At 36.2% G+C, this 18,510-nt stretch overlaps 1 protein-coding gene across 2 annotated transcripts in view; it reads left to right on the top strand.

Annotated features, from left to right (window-relative positions):
• IleRS-m (Isoleucyl-tRNA synthetase, mitochondrial) overlaps positions 1–18,510 on the top strand; it is a 384,064-nt gene that overhangs the window by 228,005 nt on the left and 137,549 nt on the right. The gene's annotated exons all lie outside the window — the stretch shown is intronic.

The raw sequence follows: 18,510 nt of genomic DNA, 5'->3' as shown, positions 1-18,510 counted from the left end.
AAAAGAAAAGGACTTGACACTATACATCACTTAAATAATCTAAACCATGTCATTTGCCTATACTGATGGATCATTTGATGAAACTCAACCAAGGAGGTACAGGGGTTTTTCTAACTTTACTTGGAGGCAACGAAATGCAAATCAAAACCATAGCTGGCAAAATAGCTTCAAACTTCACTTGTGAATTAGCAGCCATACAAACAGCTCTTAAATTCTATCTCTCAAATCTAGTAATAAACATTACAGAAGGAATAACCGTCTACAGTGACTCAAAATCTGCACTTGGGTCATTAAAAAATGGAATCTCACACAGCCCATGTAAATATTGAAGGCAATGAAAGAGCTGATAGACTAGCCAAAGAAGCAAGACATTTACCTCAAAAATTACATCCACTATCACTAACTGATGTTAACTCTGTCGCCAAAATAAGATTGGCAAAACAAGCATTCAAGAAGAATGAAATCAGTGAAATTAATGAAAATAGAGAAATAACCTATTAGCACTACTGCCCTGAACCGAGATGGTAGTGCTAATAGGGCATTACCGAACACTGTAACTGGTCATGTCATCATTCAATGGTCATACAGCATCGTATGTCATGCTGGTTACCAAGGAATGCATTCAGGTTTTAGGCAGAGGGACTCGTTCGAAAAATATACTACAGTCTCCCTTAGACACCATTCCTCAGCACTCTGCTAGAAGAAACACCAACCACCGCTACCTGTTTGGGGAGGTGTTTAGGGGCAGCGCAAAGAAATGGTTCTGCAAAAGGATGGAAATGACAACGGCACCAGGCTATGGCTTTAGGCAACTGGAACATCTTTACTCTGACAGGGAAGAAGAAGGAACTGGTTGAGGAGGCCAAGCGCTACCAACTAGATTTAGTCGGGCTTTCTTCGACCAAGAGGAGAGGCTCTGGAACTATCGACCTGGATGAGGGGGTGGAAGCTCTACTACTATGGTGTGAGCCCGACAATATCTGCTCAGCCAGGTGTGGGGATATTCACAAGGCCACGGCTGTCAAACTGTGTTGCTGAATGCATACCATTGGGGGGGAACGGATATGTGTGTTAAGGCTCCTTATGAAAAACCACAACTTAGCTGTGGTTCAAGCCTATGCACCTAATCTGAGTCAGAATACTCTGTCTTCTTAGAGGAAGTGGATGCTGCTTTTGACAGAGTGGCAGACATAGAATCAGTCCTGCTAATGGGTGACTTCAATGCACATATTGGAACAGATAACCAGACATGGAGGAGTGTGGTTGGGAGAAACAGAGACCCTGACTTTAATGCGAATGGGTTGAAATTATTGGACTTCTGCTGTACAAACAGCTTGTCCATAATGAATACCTTCTTCCAGCACTGAGAAGTCCATAAGTATACTTGATACAGGGATACACTTGGAAAAAGGTCTCTGATTGGCTTCTTTATAGTCTTAGCAGACCTATTTTCCTCAGTGTTGGACATTCGTGTGAGAAGAAGGGCAGAACTGTCAACTGACCACCACCTTGTTGTGTGCACACTATGGCTTCAGAAACCAGATGTTACATCAATGCTGGTAGGCGTAAGCAGCTATATCGCATGAAATGGGAAGCATTGGAAAATGAGGCTGAGGAAGAATTTTGCAGATAACATCCCCTCCAGGTTCAAAGATATTCCCAAACATACTGCAGATGTTGAGGAGTAGTGAAAGCTGTTCAGAACAGCTGTCACTGCTTCTGCACTCTCATGCTGTGGCAGAAAGCAGCTTGTCGTGGCAACTGGCTGTGAGAAAAGGACACCTTGTGGAACCAAGAAGTCCAAAAAACTGTCCGGGCAAAAAAGAAATCCTACCTAACATGGCTTAGGGTCAGGTCACCTGAGATGGGTTTTGCGGTATGCTGAGGCAGTAAAGACAACAAAGCAGAAGGCTTGGGAATCCTTTGGAGAAAGATTAGATTCATCCTATGCAAATGCAAAGAAAGTATTCTGGCAGACCATCCGCTGCCTTCAAGGGAGGAAATCATGCACAGCAAGCAATTAAGGCCTTGCTGTGCATGATCCTTGAATTTGATTCATGATTCTTGTCTTGGATGTCCTCAGTTAGCACAGTAGCTGGGGACATCCAAGAGGTGCATATCAGGGCGATGACTAGTCTCACAGCAGAAGAGGTCCATTTAGCAATAAAATCGCTAAAATTGGCAGTGATGCTGGAGATGAAATTTAGCTCGAAATGCTAGAAGCCTTAAATCGAGATGGTGTTCTCTGGCTGACTCGAGTGTGTCAGGCTTCTTGGATATTTGGGCAAGCACCAAAGCAGTGGCAGACGGGCATAATAATACCATTCCTCAAGAAGGAAGACCAGAGAGATTGCAATATCTATCATGGCATCTCTGCTCAGCCTGCCTGGGAAAGTATATGCTAACTGCTTGGAAAGAAGGTTCAGGAGCATAGTCGAGTCAAAGATCCAGGAAGAACAATGTAGCTTTCATCCTGATAGAAGCACAACTGACCAAATCTTCACTTTAAGGCAAGTCTTTGAGAAATCTTGGGAATATGCCAAGAATGTCTACACATGTTTTGGACTTGGAGAAGGCATATGACCGGGATCCTCACGTTAAGCTTTGGCAAGTAGTACAGGAGTATGGAGTGGATGGCCAACTATTAGCTGCCATAAAGTCCCTGTATGAATGCCTGGAGTTTTGTGTCAGGGTAAACAGTACAAAGTCTGAATCTTTCACAGTCCCGTTGGCCTCCGCCAAGGGTATGTTCTGTCACCCATCCTTTTCATAATATTTATGGACTGGATTGATAGGCACAGCTGAGGCAGTGAGTGTGTCAGAATTGGAAGTTTCTTTAGTAAACCCTACTTTGTCTTAAAATATTCTTTTGCAGGGGGGGGGGGTAGGTAGAAAGCAGACATCCAAAAAAGCATTGGATGTCTGCTTTTTGCAGGTGACCTAATTCTGCTCAGCTCTTCCACAGATGATCTCGAGCGGACCCTGGATAGATTTGTAGCTGTTTGTGCAGAAGCCGGGATGAAGATCAGTGTGGCCAAAACGGAAACATTTATGGTTTCATGACAACCACCCCAGTGCACTCTACATGTGAGTGGAGTCCCACTGAGGCAGGTGGAGAAGTTTAAATACTTTGGGTATTTAAACTTCTTTATTCACAAGTGATGGAAAATGTGACGTAGTGCTAGATACTTGAATTGGCTCAGCAAGCGCAATATTGCAGGAGCTTGGCCATTCGGTAGTATTGAAGCAGGAGTTAAGCCAGAAGGCAAAGCTGACTGTCTTCAATACAATCTATGGTCATGAGAGCTGGCTAATGACCGAAAGAATGTGGACACAAATCCAAGCGGCTGAAATGAGGTTCTTTCGAGGGGTTGCGGGGCTGACAGAACTCAACAGAGTCAGAAGCTCTGCAATTCAGGAAACCCCTCAATACTCAACCGCTACTTCTCCATGTTGAGAGATCACGGTTGCGATGGTATGGACACCTGATCAAAATGCCACAAGAGAGAGGCTCCCCAGCAGGCCCTCTTTGCCAAGCCCGATGGTAGGAGGCCACGTGGAAGGCCAAGGACTCGCTGGATAGATTATATCCAAAACCTTGGGTGGACACGTCTGAGATTCCCACCAAAATACCTGATCTTGGTGGCGGAGGATTGTGATCATTGGAAGTCCCTCTTGCAGCTGCTGCCTCCACAACCCAATTAGGAAAGGTGGGCCTTGAAGATGAATGGATGGACTGATTGCAAAGTTTCATGAAAATAATTGATTATAAATAAATAATTATCTTCAATAAAGATTTTTGTGAACAAAAAAACTGAATGGTCATCCAATCATAATTAGGCAATATTACAAAAAAAAAAAAAAAAAACTTGCATTTCTTTTTCTAGGTTAATACAAGATTTACTTGCAATAATTATTAGCAACATCTTCTCTCACCCCATACCCCGGATGAAAAAATACTTTAGAATAGAAATTTTTCTTATTTTGCCCTGCCATTAATAATAAACTATAATTTTATGATAAAAGGACTAGAAATATAAAAAAATATATTGTATGCATTTAGTCTGTATGTCTATTTTAAATTACAGCTAAATTGCATATACTGCAAGGAACTATGCATTTCGTGCTTCCTAGTAGTGCTGGCTTATTATGAAACCGTTATTTCATGCAAAAGTAATTTTGTTCTTGAAAATCTTTATTGAAGATAAATTTAATGGTCATCTAACTGTAATTAGGCAATATTAAAAAAAAAATAATTATGACATTACTTTTTCTAGGCTGATGCAAGATGATTGCAATAATTGATGGTAACCATTTTTTTCATATATGTTGATGGTGTTTTCTTTTTTTTTTCTCCTCCAACCCAGATAAAAAAAAATATTTCAGAAAGAACTGTTGTTTTGTCCTGTGATTAATAACAAACCATGATTACATGATAAACGATTAGAAATGTAAAATTATACTGTGTGCATATACAGTAAGGCAGTGGTTCCCAACCTTTTTTCACTTGTGTACCCCTTGGTAGCCCATATCCATAAATTGTACCCTTCATATTAGCAAAATATTTGTAATAATATAGTTGCTGTTATTTCAAATTTATATGCTGTAACTGTAAATAAATAGCCCAATAATGGGATTAAAAATCAGTGGAATAATAAGATAAACAGACAGTGCACATATATTTACATTCAAAACTCAAAAGATACAATGAATTCAAGTAAATAGATCACAGATTACATTAAAAAACTACATTACATTAATTGATAATACATTATATTTGTTACTTTAATATATTAATAATTGAAGACTTTAATATGTTTTGAAATAATATTTATAAAACACACAACTAATGTTCAGTGCGATCCTTGACTTTGTTTTGAGGCACATATTTTTTGAAATCAGGTTCAACTAATGTAAGATACAGTTTTAAATCTGGAACTGCATTCAGCTTACTATGGTATATATTTTTTATAAAGTTATAAGGAGAAGAGAAAGCCTTCTCCACAGCTCTGTATTTGTAAATCGCAACAGAAACTTAAGTGCCTTGTCAGAAAGCTGTTCACATTCTTTGCTGATGTCTGCCCAAAAGTTAATAAGGGATTATTTTAGGCTTACACGGTGATCCGAATGCATTTTTGAAAAATTATGGAGACAACTACTGTGTTTGAATAAAAACTTTAGTTTAATATAACTAAAATCTACATTCGACGTTTCGACCTTTATGTCAAGGTCATCTTTTGGAGCATACAACTATACACAGGAAACAAGCTACACTACAATCAAACTGGTTTGTTAAAGACACTGACCAACCGCTACAACAATTGTTGGCCTGACCTCTGGTGGGGTGTGTGTGGGGGGAATTATACATCAACGCTAGAGTCCTATTATTATCTGTTGGTCGTAGAAATACATTGGGTACAACAACAAGTATCTATATATATATATATATATTAACATCATGTACACATTCCAGCCAGTTGGTATGGAATGGTTTCTAATACTAGCTGTAGATTGGCTAGAGTCCTGACTTATGCTGGATCTTACATATTAGGTAGGCTGAATGTGTGCCATCCAGATCCTTGGAATATTCATACCGTCTTTGTTGTTGATATTTGGGTGGCTTATCAGGATTTCGCAGGCTTCCTTAAATTTCCTTTCGTACCAGGTTTTTGTGCAGTGTAAAGAGCAGGTGCTTTTCCAGTTGATTTGGTGTAAGGTGTTGAGTGAGTGGTCTGAGAGGCCTGCTTCACCATAATGGTTATATTTAATGTGTCTAATGTGTTCTTTCTTGCGTATAGGGATTGTCTGTCCTGTTTCACCAACGTACGGTAAGTTACAGGTGCAGCGGATGCAATAGACTCCAGGATGTGCTAATGGGAGGAGAGGATCCTTAGAGGAGTTGAATATGGTTTTAAGTTTAGTGGATAGTTTAAAGGCAGCATTGAGGTTATAATGTTGTAGGATTCTGTTGATTTTTTCTGATAACCCTTTATTGTATGGGATGGCTATGGTTTTACTGTAATCTAGATTTGTTTTTGTTGTAGTTTAATGGAGTATTTTATTAACAGTATTTTTGTTATAATAAGGGATTTTTCTTTGAATTCAGTTTAAAATAGTATCAGTCAAAAGTTTGATCAATTTCTCTTTTTCCTTGATTGATAATCTGGTAGCTTGGAAGTATTCTTCTTTAAAGGGATTTGCAATCCAGTTGCTCTCTTCTCCAGGTATTTCTCGATAGATGATTTTAGTCTTTTCAAGTGTTCAGTTATTTTCTCGCTCATTTCCTGGGAGAGCTGTAACTTGTTCTCAGATAGATAATTGTGTAAAATTTCAAATACCTCAGGTTGGCCTTTTCAATATATGACCTCCAAAAATCTAATATTTTAATCATTGATCCAATTTTGTTTGAAACTTTGAAGATCATTATCGAACTATTCTGAACTGCTTGTTTATGTGTAAAAAAATATCTGAGAAGTATGCAAGAGCCTTAAGTCAATCACAGTCATGTAACTTGGAAGTAAGTTGGAAAGGATTGTCTACAAAAAAAAAAAAAAAGTCTGGACCTCATGTCTAAGTTTGAACAGCCCAGTAAGGACTTTACCACGAGGTATAAAGGAGCAGGATAGAATGAAGACTCATCTCTTCACACAGTGTTTTGAAAATCCTCAAGTTTGTTGAAACCAGATTAACAGCTTTATCAAGAACGACTTTCAATTCACCAGGGAAGTGCTTAGTTGCTAGGCTTTGCCTGTGGATGCAGCAGTGACTCCAGGTAATATTGAGGGCTACTTTCATGACTTGATTTGAAGACCAGATTAAAAACCTGACCTAGACTTGCCTCCATTAGTGTATAGCCTGCAGCAATTAGACCAGTTAACCTTTTCTTTGAAATAACAATCAATAACATTAAATACATCTTCAGCTTCATTGCCTTTCAAATACTTTGCAATAACAAGCAAAACAGCAAAATAAGCAACGTCTGTGCTTTTGTCAACTTGAATTGCAAAGAATTTATTATTTTCAGTTCTACCTATTACTACTGCCTCAACATCAGCAGACATATCTTGAATTCTCCGAGATATTATTTTGTTTGAAAGAGGGATGGTGTTCATTTTCCTCACATGTTCTTCTCCAAGTATACACAGAATGACATCTTACACAAGGAGAAATTAAATTCTCGGTTATAGTATGATTCTTATCACATATAGCAATACGACAACTAATATGACAGGAGGCACCAAGCACATTTTTGTTATCTTTGTTAGCTAATGACAAGAACAATGTCATTCTCTGATATTTCTCTAGGCAGTGAAAAAAACTGTATTTCTTGTTTGTATAAACAAGGAATGCAGTTTTTTTTGCACCTTACTATACCTTTAATCAGGCTTTGACAGATATACTCACCCACTCACCTGGGGTGAGTTGATTTTGCTAGCTGGTGAGTAGCTGCAGAATGAACAAAATTGAATATTTTTTACTTAATAACTAATGAGTAAATAATTTCTTCAACCACAGCAATATTAATCATTTTGTGGAACTCCTGTTGACTTATTAGGGACATAACATTAAAGTACTGGGTGATTTGGAGCAAGTACAGTTTTTTGCGTGGCAAATAGGGTTTTCCATAATTCATCTACCCCTGCCTTTAATAATACCCAGATCTCTAGATAAGATCAAATTTTTCTTCTTGACATATACCGCTAACACTTCTTGAGCACAAAAATGCCATATCTATAATTTCTCAGCCTCCAAAACACTTGATGCCCTTTTCTACTCAAGACACTGCTTCTCACCCATGTAGCTGTTAACCACATACAAATCCCAAATCTACCCAGTCACAGAATACTATTCTCACATTTCAGGTGGTGTTGCAAAAACCTTCTTAAAAAGATCTGTTTTTTCCTTATGCCTTTTTATAGGTATTTTCACAAGTGCTGTTCTGCTGAACAGACTTCTGGTCTTTGCTGACGTTCCTGCCATTTACGTCCTTTTCCATTGGTCCCATCTTAAGGCCTATTCTTACGATATATTGTTTTCCCGCCATTAACAACTTGATGTGGACATTATTTCCTGTGATTTGTGTTTTTTTCTGTTTTTTTCTCGGGCAGCAATGCTGATTTTCAAATCGATTTCTGCAGAAATCTGCACATTTCTGTTCCCAGATGGCATTGCTTTTGGCTGTAGTTTCATTTCCGCCATCACAGTGACTTGCATGCTTGCAGCAGTAATGTAGTGATGAGTGATACTGTGAGTTTTCAATCACAGTACAAATTGAAAAGATGGCATACTGGAACACGTGTGCATTTAGCAAAAGATCTTGGACTCTCCATTCCAATTTGAACACGATAGTAAAAAACAGGTCAACTATCGAACTCAATGCAAAGCAATCTGGCACTATGCCAAGAAAATGAAAAGCAAAAACAATCAACAATTAAAGAATTTTTTAAATAGATAAATGTAAGTAATTGTAAATTCATTTATTTTTAGTTATTAAATTTTGTAATCTAGTATGTAGACTCATATACTAGCAGTAAGTCATCTTTTAGCCTTTTTTAATTTTTTTTTACATTTCCTGCTATTTACACTTTTTTCCATCAGTTCCCTGAAAAGTGTAAAAAAATGGGTTTTACTATATTATATATATATATATATATATATATATATATATATATATATAAATGGAGAGAGAGATTGAATAAGTTCTGTGGCTACAGTTGCATTTATTGTGTTTAACACAGTTATCAAATGTTATGCAGTCATTTGTGACTGCAGTGTTATACACTAGTTTCCATAAATTAAGGAACAAAGTGAAAAATCACAATAGCTCAAACACCATATGATGAAATTTTATGCAGTTTGGTAAAAAGTCATGATATGAGATGTGAAAGAAACACCCACAATAATTGTAAATAAATGGTTTAATTCCATAGCAAATGGGTAAATGAAGACAATATTCAAAAAACAAAGAGGTTGAAATCAGATTGTCATAGTGTGCCAATAAGGAATGCAATGACCTCTCACAGCAATACAGTGCTCACAATGATGTTTCATACTGTTTATAATGTGCAGGAACACATTTGGTAATAACTATTACTTCTGAAAGCTCTCCTAAGTACCTCAAGGTTTTCAGGAGAAGGATTGAGAGTAGGAACAGATCTACCTAGAGTATTGTCTCCTATAGGAGAGTTAATAAAAGATCATCGATATGACAAAATTTAACAAGGTCACAGAACTTAACTTGCTAGTTACTCCCCACCCCCCCTCTCTTTTCCACTTCTCTCTCATTAGCTGTCTGGGCATGATTCTCCATTATCATGGCAAGGACAATTCTAAAACTTATAACCAATGCAAAGAATTATTACTGAGATTCAAAGCTAAAACCCAATTTTTACGAGGGTGATCTGAAAAGGTCTCCGCCTAACAATGAAAAAACGAATTTATAATTCAATTATTTTTATTTTTCAACATAATCTCCCTTAAGCCTAATACATTTATTCTAGTGATGCATCAGAGCCATTATCCTGTCCCTGAAGTCATATACATATTTAATGTTTATTGCCAAAAGAAGCTATCTTGGCATGAAAAAAACACTAGGTTTTCTTTTTGGTTCAAAGTATTACTTCTCACATAAACACCTCAACTTAAATTATGAGCACAGTTCCCACATTTGGTGATGGAACCTGATGTAAACCTTATGTTCAGCAGTTCCTGGAAGATCTAGAGACTGTGACTGATCTTTGGGGAAGTGAATAATGGGCCAATTTTTTATATAGCCTGTAAGTGGTTATAAAGTTGTATACCTATTTAAAATTTTTGTCAATTTTTTTTATGTGCCTCAGATATATGGAATGGTAATAGATTTGGTGTAGTCTGTGTTCTGGGGGTGGGGAGGAGAGTGTGATTTTAGAGTTTTAATATTCTTTGGATGGTGAGTGCTGGAGCCATCAGCTAAGTAGGCATTGTGAATATGTTCAATCTCAGTAGTGAGGGCATGTTATCAGAGCTAATCAGTTTTGACCTATTGTACAGGGTTTTAATAATCTTGTACCATTGGGAGGTGGTGACTGTTGGTGAATGTATCCACCTGTGTGTGTGTGTGTGTGTGTGTGTTGGAGGGTAACCAGGTCTGTAAACTTGAGGATGAAAGGGATCCATCAGGTTGATGTGTGAACAAGGTGTCTAGGTGGGGGAAACTATTGTTTTATTCTTTTTTCAAGGTGAACTAGATCCTGGGTGCTGGTTATTAAGAAGTGTTTGGAAGGTGTTTTAATAGCCTCAGAGCCTTCTGCCAAAAATGGGGAACATATCAGCATAGAGTAGCTAAACTGTAGGTCTCTGTGAGGAAGATGTTAAGGCTTTTTCTTCAAATGTTTCCTTAAGTAGTTTGCTTGGGAGGGGGAGGAAAATGGAAACCACAGACTGTCTCCCCTTTGTTTGCTTGTAAAGATTTCCTTGCCAAACAAAATAGCCTGAATTCATGGCAAACTTAAATAAAGCTAAAATGTCAGGAAGAAATTGTGCTTAGAATAAGGTCAGGTGTCTTTCAGGGGAACATTGTTGAGAAGAGACATCAAAAACTCACCATTATGTTGATGTGTTGGACTGTGAGGTTATCTATACTAACCTTAAAGTGGCAGAGTTTTTAATGTGTGAAGTGGTTTTGCCAGTAGATTTGGTGAGAACTTTGAGTAAATGTTTAGATAATTTGTATGTGGGTGAATCAATGCCATCCACAATACAGGGTAAAGGCACGACACATTCTATTTGTGGATTTTTGGTAACCCATATATCTAGGAAGAGGGAGTGGATGATCTGGAATTATATAGTTTAAGTTTATCTGTAATTTCTGCAAGTCATTTAAGGAGCCTCTAGAGGGCTGTGATCAGATGTGTCAGTAAGATCATAGTCTGAAGGGGTGGTAGGTAGAGCGATCCTTAAGTAGAGATAAGTTTGCATGTCTAATCATGTGTAAGAATACAGTGGCATTTTCCTTAGCTGCTTTCATAATTAAAATTCTTTTGTTCTTCACTCACCTAAGCTCAAATTCCTTGTGGGAGAAGTTGCATCTTGATAGTTTTGCTTGTGTTAGGATATTCGCTACATCCAGGCTGATATTTCTTGATAGGAAGGCTGTGAATCACTCTTTTAATCAGTGTCATAATTTCTTTTGCATGTTTTTTTTTTTTTTTTAGGTGCATTAGTGTAGTTATGGCCACAGCTGAGTGTACTAATAACTACTGGCTTGAGCATGACAGATTTATTAGTTTTTTCCTGTGGTTGTTGAGACTTGGAAGTATAACTTTAATAGTTTTGCAGATGTGCTGACTTTTACTTTTTGAAATTCTTTCGCTGAAGCATTGGAAACATCTGAAAGGACATTCAGTGCAGCAGCAAGCTCTGAATATCCATCACACGAATAGCTTGGTTAGTGTCGACAAGCAGAATGCATGCATTTGCCCCAATCTGTTATCATAAAAGTGTGAAGCAAGTGCTTTGGTAAATTGAAGTGGTGTTTTAATTTAACATACTTAGGCCTGATGATGTTATCCAGGGGGCATTTTAGAAAGGCTAACTGGTTTAAATGTCTAGAAAGCTACAGTTTTAATTTATTGTACTGATGGGTTTATGCGTGGAATCACCATGGATAATAGTAATTCTGGTGGTAAGGCTTATATGTTAGTTATTCATAATGGTATTACTTAAGTAAATTAACCACATACACTATATATTAATTAGAAAAATCTAATTAATAGTTCCAGTATTTCAACAAATTTACATTGTTCATCAGATAATAATAATAAACAAACTGATGCAAATGCAAACATTTATTTATTCATTTATTGATTTTACTATTTTTTTTTTTATATATAAAATACATGAATTTTTACTTCACAGACTGATAAACACACTAACAGATAAGTAATTAACATATTTCCTTCAACACTGGTAGTTGTATAGCATGAATATTGCCCATAGCTTATAATTGACCAGATTTGGTATAAAACACTGAATTACAATATAATAGATTTATGGTAGAGTATACCTGTGCTAACATCTGACTAACGAAATATTTACTTGACTGGTGATGCACAAAAATTTTCAACCACATAACCTTACAACTTGAAAATTTTCAAGTTGTAAGGTTATGTGCCTTACAACTGCATACTTTCTTGAGAAAATTTTTAAATTAGGGAAGTTCCCAAATATGATTAGTAGTACTGTGCTGTGTCGCATTCAAATTTTGAGAATTAAAATGAGGGAATTCTACAGAAAGAATCTTTTAAATAAATACATGATTTGATCCTAAAATGAGACTATTTAACATGATATGTAGATGTCCTGATTTAATTCCAGGATACTTATTTTTGAGATTTTATAGCTACAGACTTGGAAAATGGGAAGTATTATCATGAAACCATGGAGTCAAGTGACTCATCATGAGAGGTCCCAAACACACAGTTCATCATACTGTGCCTTAAATATATTCACCATCTCTGCATTCACAACACTCTCAGGCAATGCATTCCAATCACCCACCACTCTCCATGCAAAAAAAGCTGCTCTTCACCCTCACCCCTCTATATTGCTCACACTCTCATACACCTCCCATGAATGAACTCTTGTTTTCCCTTTGTTTTTCATCTATATAAAACATCATCCACATTAATCTTGTAACAGCTCCTTAAGTTTATATGTCTCAATCATATTCTCTCCTCTTCTTCATATCAACTAGTCTGCAATTTGCATTTTCGAAATCTGTCTTCATACTCCACATTCCAGAGACCAGAAACCACCTTAGTCAATCATCTCTGGACCTTTTTCAATATCTCCTCATCCTTTTGAAAGCCATGTGACCATCTGTGCACAATAGTTCATGTGTGACCTAATTAAAGCTTTACACCCTCTGTCCAAAAAGAAACCGAACTTTTGATAGAAAATAAAACACAGGCCAATTATAATTATTCAAATCATTTATTTCAATCAATATACTCTCCCTCAGCTTCGATACAGTATTTGGCACAGTCAATTCATTAAATGAGTTTTTTATATCGGTTTTTTGGAAACTGTTGAGGGTCGTGGTTACTGCTGCTTGAACGTTTTCAATGGTATTGTATTGCTTTCCTTTCATCGGCAAATGAAGTCGGGGGAAGAGAAAGAAGCCAGGGTGCTAAATCAGGTGAATACGGTGAGTGATCCAACACACAAACTTGGTTTTTGCTCAAAAAACTGTCTCTCAATGTTCGAACGATGAGATGGTACATTATCGTGCAAAAGCGACCAGCTGCCTGCATCACAATATTCATGCTGTACATGATGAATTCTCGCTATCAATCGCTTCAAAACTTCGAGATACAACTCACCATTGACCGTCTGGCCAGGCCAAATGGATTCTTTGTGGATGATGCCCTTGGAATCGTAGAAATAAATCAGCATTGTCTTTACTTTTGACTTCTCCAAGCGACTTTTTTTCGGATGCCCCTTTTCTGGTGGTCTCCACTCAGCACTCTGGTGCTTTGTTTTGGGCTCATACTCAAAACACCACGTTTCTTCACCAGTAACGATCGTTTCAAGGAAGTTTGAGTCCTTACGAGCAGTTTTAATGAGGTCCTCGCAGTGTTCAATTGGATACTTTTTTTGTCATTGGTCGACTTGCGGGGAACAAATCTCGAATTCAATTTACGAAGGCCCAAACTCTCAGTCAAAATGTTGTGCAAGTTGATGTTGGAATCCCCAATTCATCTTCAATCAATCTCATGGACGATTTTGGGTTTTCTTTGATGAAATCACGCACGTTTTGGATGTTAACTTTGCTCAGTCCAGTTTTTGGACAGCCCAGCTTTTCGTCATCCTCAGGCGTCTCACAACCACTTTGAAATTGCTTAAACCACTTGTAAACTTGAGCAAGAGATAAGCATTATCACCGTATGCTTTTTGAAGCATTTGATGCATTTTGGTTCAGTAAAACTTTTACCAAGTTTAACACAAAAATCAATCACAGCTCTCTGTTTGAAACTCATTTTCCAACCGTTCGTCAAAACACACTGTCATTGTTGTCACTATTACTCGGCTTCTAATGAAACAAATGTCATAAACAGTTGACACTAATGAAGGATGCCACTTTCGACAACAAAAAGATACAACAGGTGGTGCCACTAGTTTCTTCTATTTTTGAAAAGTTTGGTTTCTTTTTAGACCGAGGGTATATATAGTGGAACTATAACATCCTTACTTCTACATGGCAGTGTTGTCTGCATCATTGCTAAAATCTGTTGTGCTGTTTTCATGATTCTAACAGTGTTTCTCCAAAATTTTAATAGTTATCCACAATCACTCTCAGATCCCAGTTGTATATTCTCCATTCCATCTTTGTTTCCAAAATTTTTAAACTTTGTACTTTGCAACATTGAACTGCTAACCCTTCACTTGCCCATTTACCCAATGCATTCAAGTCCTTTTGTAAAGGATTCCTCATTGTTCTCCTCAACTTTGAATCATTAGCAAACACCTGAAAACTAGCAGTGCACAAACATGCACTGCTAGTAATTTTCCTCTTCTGAGATATCACTCCTCCATACACAACTTCGTGATACCTGTCAGACATCCAGTCTCTTATCCAATGTACAAATGTGCTATCCAATCCTATGCTTTCCACTTTTCCATTTTAATCACCAGCTTATCATATGGCACTCTATCAAAGAAATGTACGTAATGCTATGTATTATGGGAAAGGCCACCACCCAGACCGGTTTTGATTTTTATATCATCAGTGGGAGTCAGACCCAGAAGAGATACCAAGGTTGAAGTAATGCAGAAGTCATGTGTTTCTCATATACAAGTAGTCAAAAGGTGTTACACCTTATTAAAATGCTCTGGATTAGATGTATAGAGATAGATGTTAAAAGTTTTTTCCACTTGGTTATACTATAAATTTAAGATGCCAAGAAATTATATTCTTGGTTTAATCCTTTATCCAAGTGTAAGCAAACACCATTTGCACATGAAGTATCTTCGCAACTGGGCCACTTGTATACATACAGGCTGACTTCGCATCGGTTTCCTTAGTATCCCATAATGCAATTCGGATGTGCGAAAAAACTTTCAACATCTATCTCTGATTCAAAGTATTTTAATAAGTTGTAACATGTTTTGACTACTTGTATATGGGAAATATATGATTTCTGCATTACTTCAACCTTGTTGTCTCTTCTGGGCCTGGCTCTCACTGACCACACCTCAATAAAGGTCAAAACCAGTCTGGTTTTGGTGTCCTTCCCATAATGCATAGCATTATGCACATCCTAAAGGGTGTGTGCTTTGCATTAGGGGATACTAAGGCAATCGATGTGAAGTCATTAGCCTCTATATATAAGTAGCCTGGTTGTGAAGATATTTCATGCACAAACATTGTTTGCTTACACTTGGATAAAAGATGAAGCCAAGAATATAATTTCTTAGCATCTTTAATTTATAGTATAACCAAGTCAAAAAACTTGAAAGTCAATCAAAGGCCTTTGTAAAATCTAAATATTAGTTGTTTAATAGACATATATGTTAGACATACTGTATTTTTTGAATAATGGCTTCACACATATAAGAGAAAACTAAATATTATTTGTTACTTCTATAATTTCACTCAATATTTCATGAGCTTTCTTTCAGGGAGAAGATAGAAAAACTGGTAACAACATTTAAATACTGAATCCAAGAACGAGTCATGTTGGATCCTACTTCTACTTAATCTGTACCTTGGATCCGACATGTTAGTTACTACGATGTTCTTAACCAAATAGACGGTTGCTAGTTGATTTCTAATTCAAATATAGAGAAAATTTATATTTAAAGACTGTGCCACTCTATATCTGAATTAGTTCAAGAATTGAAGAAAAATCAACCTTCAACTATCTCTCCTTAAAATATATACTGGCCGAGTATATTTGACTTACTTAATTTACCCGCATTGGTTCGAATATTTTATGAATGATGCAGTAAAAGAGATTCAGGCAAAATACAACTTTAGATAAACAAAAACAAACATTTAATTTTAAAATCACAAATTATACACTTAACTTCAAATCACTAATTAAGTTATTAGAAACACTTCAGCCTTCCTGGCAATACAGTGTCATGCAAACTCAGACAATGGTAATTCTGCTATCTTTACTTTACAGTCTTCTCACAGTTCCTTAAATTCCAAATACAATAAAATTTTCAGTAACACTTCTCCACAAACAATCACTTTTAATTTTACACTTCGGCTAATTCTCCACAATAGTTACTGTTAGTATCAGGGAATTCTAAGATGAAACTTACGCACTTCTCTGTACAGAAGTATTAAGGTTGGAATAATCTTACCGATAATCTTTTCTTCTTCATTTACTCATATGTAAACACTTTTTATAACTGTAAACACTTTGAACAGTAAACGGCACTCATTAAAATAATTCTTCTAAGCAATAACTGAATTAATCATCGGTCACAATACACATAAACAAACATTGTTGTATAAAGTACTACCGATCACTCATGAAATAAAGCAATACAATAATTCCTTAACTTTAGGTTTTATAAGCACAGTTGTTCATTCCTCCGGCATTCAATTAATTCTTTAGGCACTATAATTCCAAACACAGCTAACGGTAAACTCCAATTTTACAGCCTGTACTATTCTCTAATAACTTCGTACTTTACTTCAAGGTTCCGTATGTCTTTGAAAGGCCAGCGCTGGAATTATATCTCAACTCAAGTATTGCTAGTCTATTTAGTAGTCACTCAGCTGTCTTCCGTAGCTATAATTGTTATTCCGAAACTTATAATCTAACCGCTTCTCGACTAGTAGACTTTATTTAGCTGCTTGAGTGACTTGCCGACTCGCTATTATCACACTGTGATTTTCGAATGCTGAATTCCAACCTAATGCCAACCTCTCTCTCTAATAAATCTCTGATCTCCTAATTAATTAATAATTCCAGCGTTCATCGCTTATATATCAGTTTTTCCCCCTAAATTGCTCACGTGATTTCTATCTAAAACTCTTTTCAATAAACCTCACGTGGTGTTCCAAAACGTGCTCACTCACTTACATACGTTTCCATGACAACAAAACCAAATATAATAAAATTGAGCTATTACATAACGTTAAACTTTACAAACAGGAATAAATAGAGAATATTTACATTTCAAATAATGCACAGTTAAATTATCAAATACAAGTTCTTATAATATTAACATAGTAATAAATAAAATAGCTTAATAATATTTAAAACAGTCTTTCTTTTCATTATTAATATATACATCTTTGAATAAATAATTAAATATTAGATAAAATTAAAGGTAGTTATATGAATATTAAATTATAAATAAATGATTTACATTAAATAATATTTACAAGTCTAGCTTATATGATGGAAGATCATGTTGGATTCTGAACCAAATAATAATTACTCTAATCTCTACATAATCAGAATCCAACAGTCATGCAGCATGTGTATAATATCATGTGTCGAAGTCGCAGCTGTCCAATAGGAGGACACTATTAGAGTTCAGAGGTGTGCGATGAGATGTATAATTAATTAATTCATTTAAAAAATAATACATAAATAAAAATATAAACAATTGCCATTGTTATTGTAGATAGCACTGAAGTTTAACTCTATCAGTTCTTGCTAGATATAATATACTTTCGATCTCTGAACTCATTCGTACATTTATACAGAGTGGTTAACATTATGTCCTACTATACAAATTACCACTAAATCATTAAGCAAATAAGTTTTAATAAGGGAATACCGTGAGCAGACATGTAAATACAAAATTAATAACAGAAAAACTCGTAACAAGATTATTTAATAGTATAATTTTCGCTTGCATGTCACAGGCATCTTCAGACATATAAATACAAAATTAATAACGGAAAAACTCACGTAACAAGATTATTTAATAGTATAATTTTTTCCTGCGTGTCATCTACATTAGCTACTTAGGTGGCACTTTTTGGAATTGTCAGTTATTGTTTAATTTTAGCTTAAAAATGTACTGAAGATGCCTGTGACACGCAGTCGAAAATTATACTATTAAATAATCTTTTTATGTGAGTTTTTCCATTATTAATTTTGTATTTATCATTAAGCAAAATTTGACCTCTCCAGCTAATGCTCCAGAAATGAATTTGCTTCTTGACTGTTTTTGTTCCCATAGTTGCACCTTCCAAAGTCAGTTGTTTATCTAGAGTAATTTCCTTCATTGGAAACTGCTGTATGTTGCATATATTACTAATGCTGCTGCACTAAACCTGTTACCGTTCCTATTCAGTATGTAGGAACATGTGCTGCTGCTTATTATCTACTGTCCAGTTTCAAACCTGTCAAATGTCTCTATTCAGTTTTCTTTCATTCTTTCTATGTGACTTCTTTGGAATAGCCTTCCTTATACTGTTTTCCCAAAGATAATTACAGCTGTTTTCTTCAAGAAACACATCAACAGGCTAACCTCAAGCCCACATATGGTATAGTT

The sequence above is a fragment of the Typopeltis vanoorti genome, chromosome 14 (genome assembly GCF_054136105.1).
Source record: "Typopeltis vanoorti isolate ZY-2024b chromosome 14, IOZ_Tvanoo_1.0, whole genome shotgun sequence".
Lineage (NCBI taxonomy): Eukaryota > Metazoa > Arthropoda > Arachnida > Uropygi > Thelyphonidae > Typopeltis > Typopeltis vanoorti.
The sequence above is the reverse complement of the archived record's forward strand: the minus strand, read 5'-3'. Positions and strand labels throughout refer to the sequence as shown.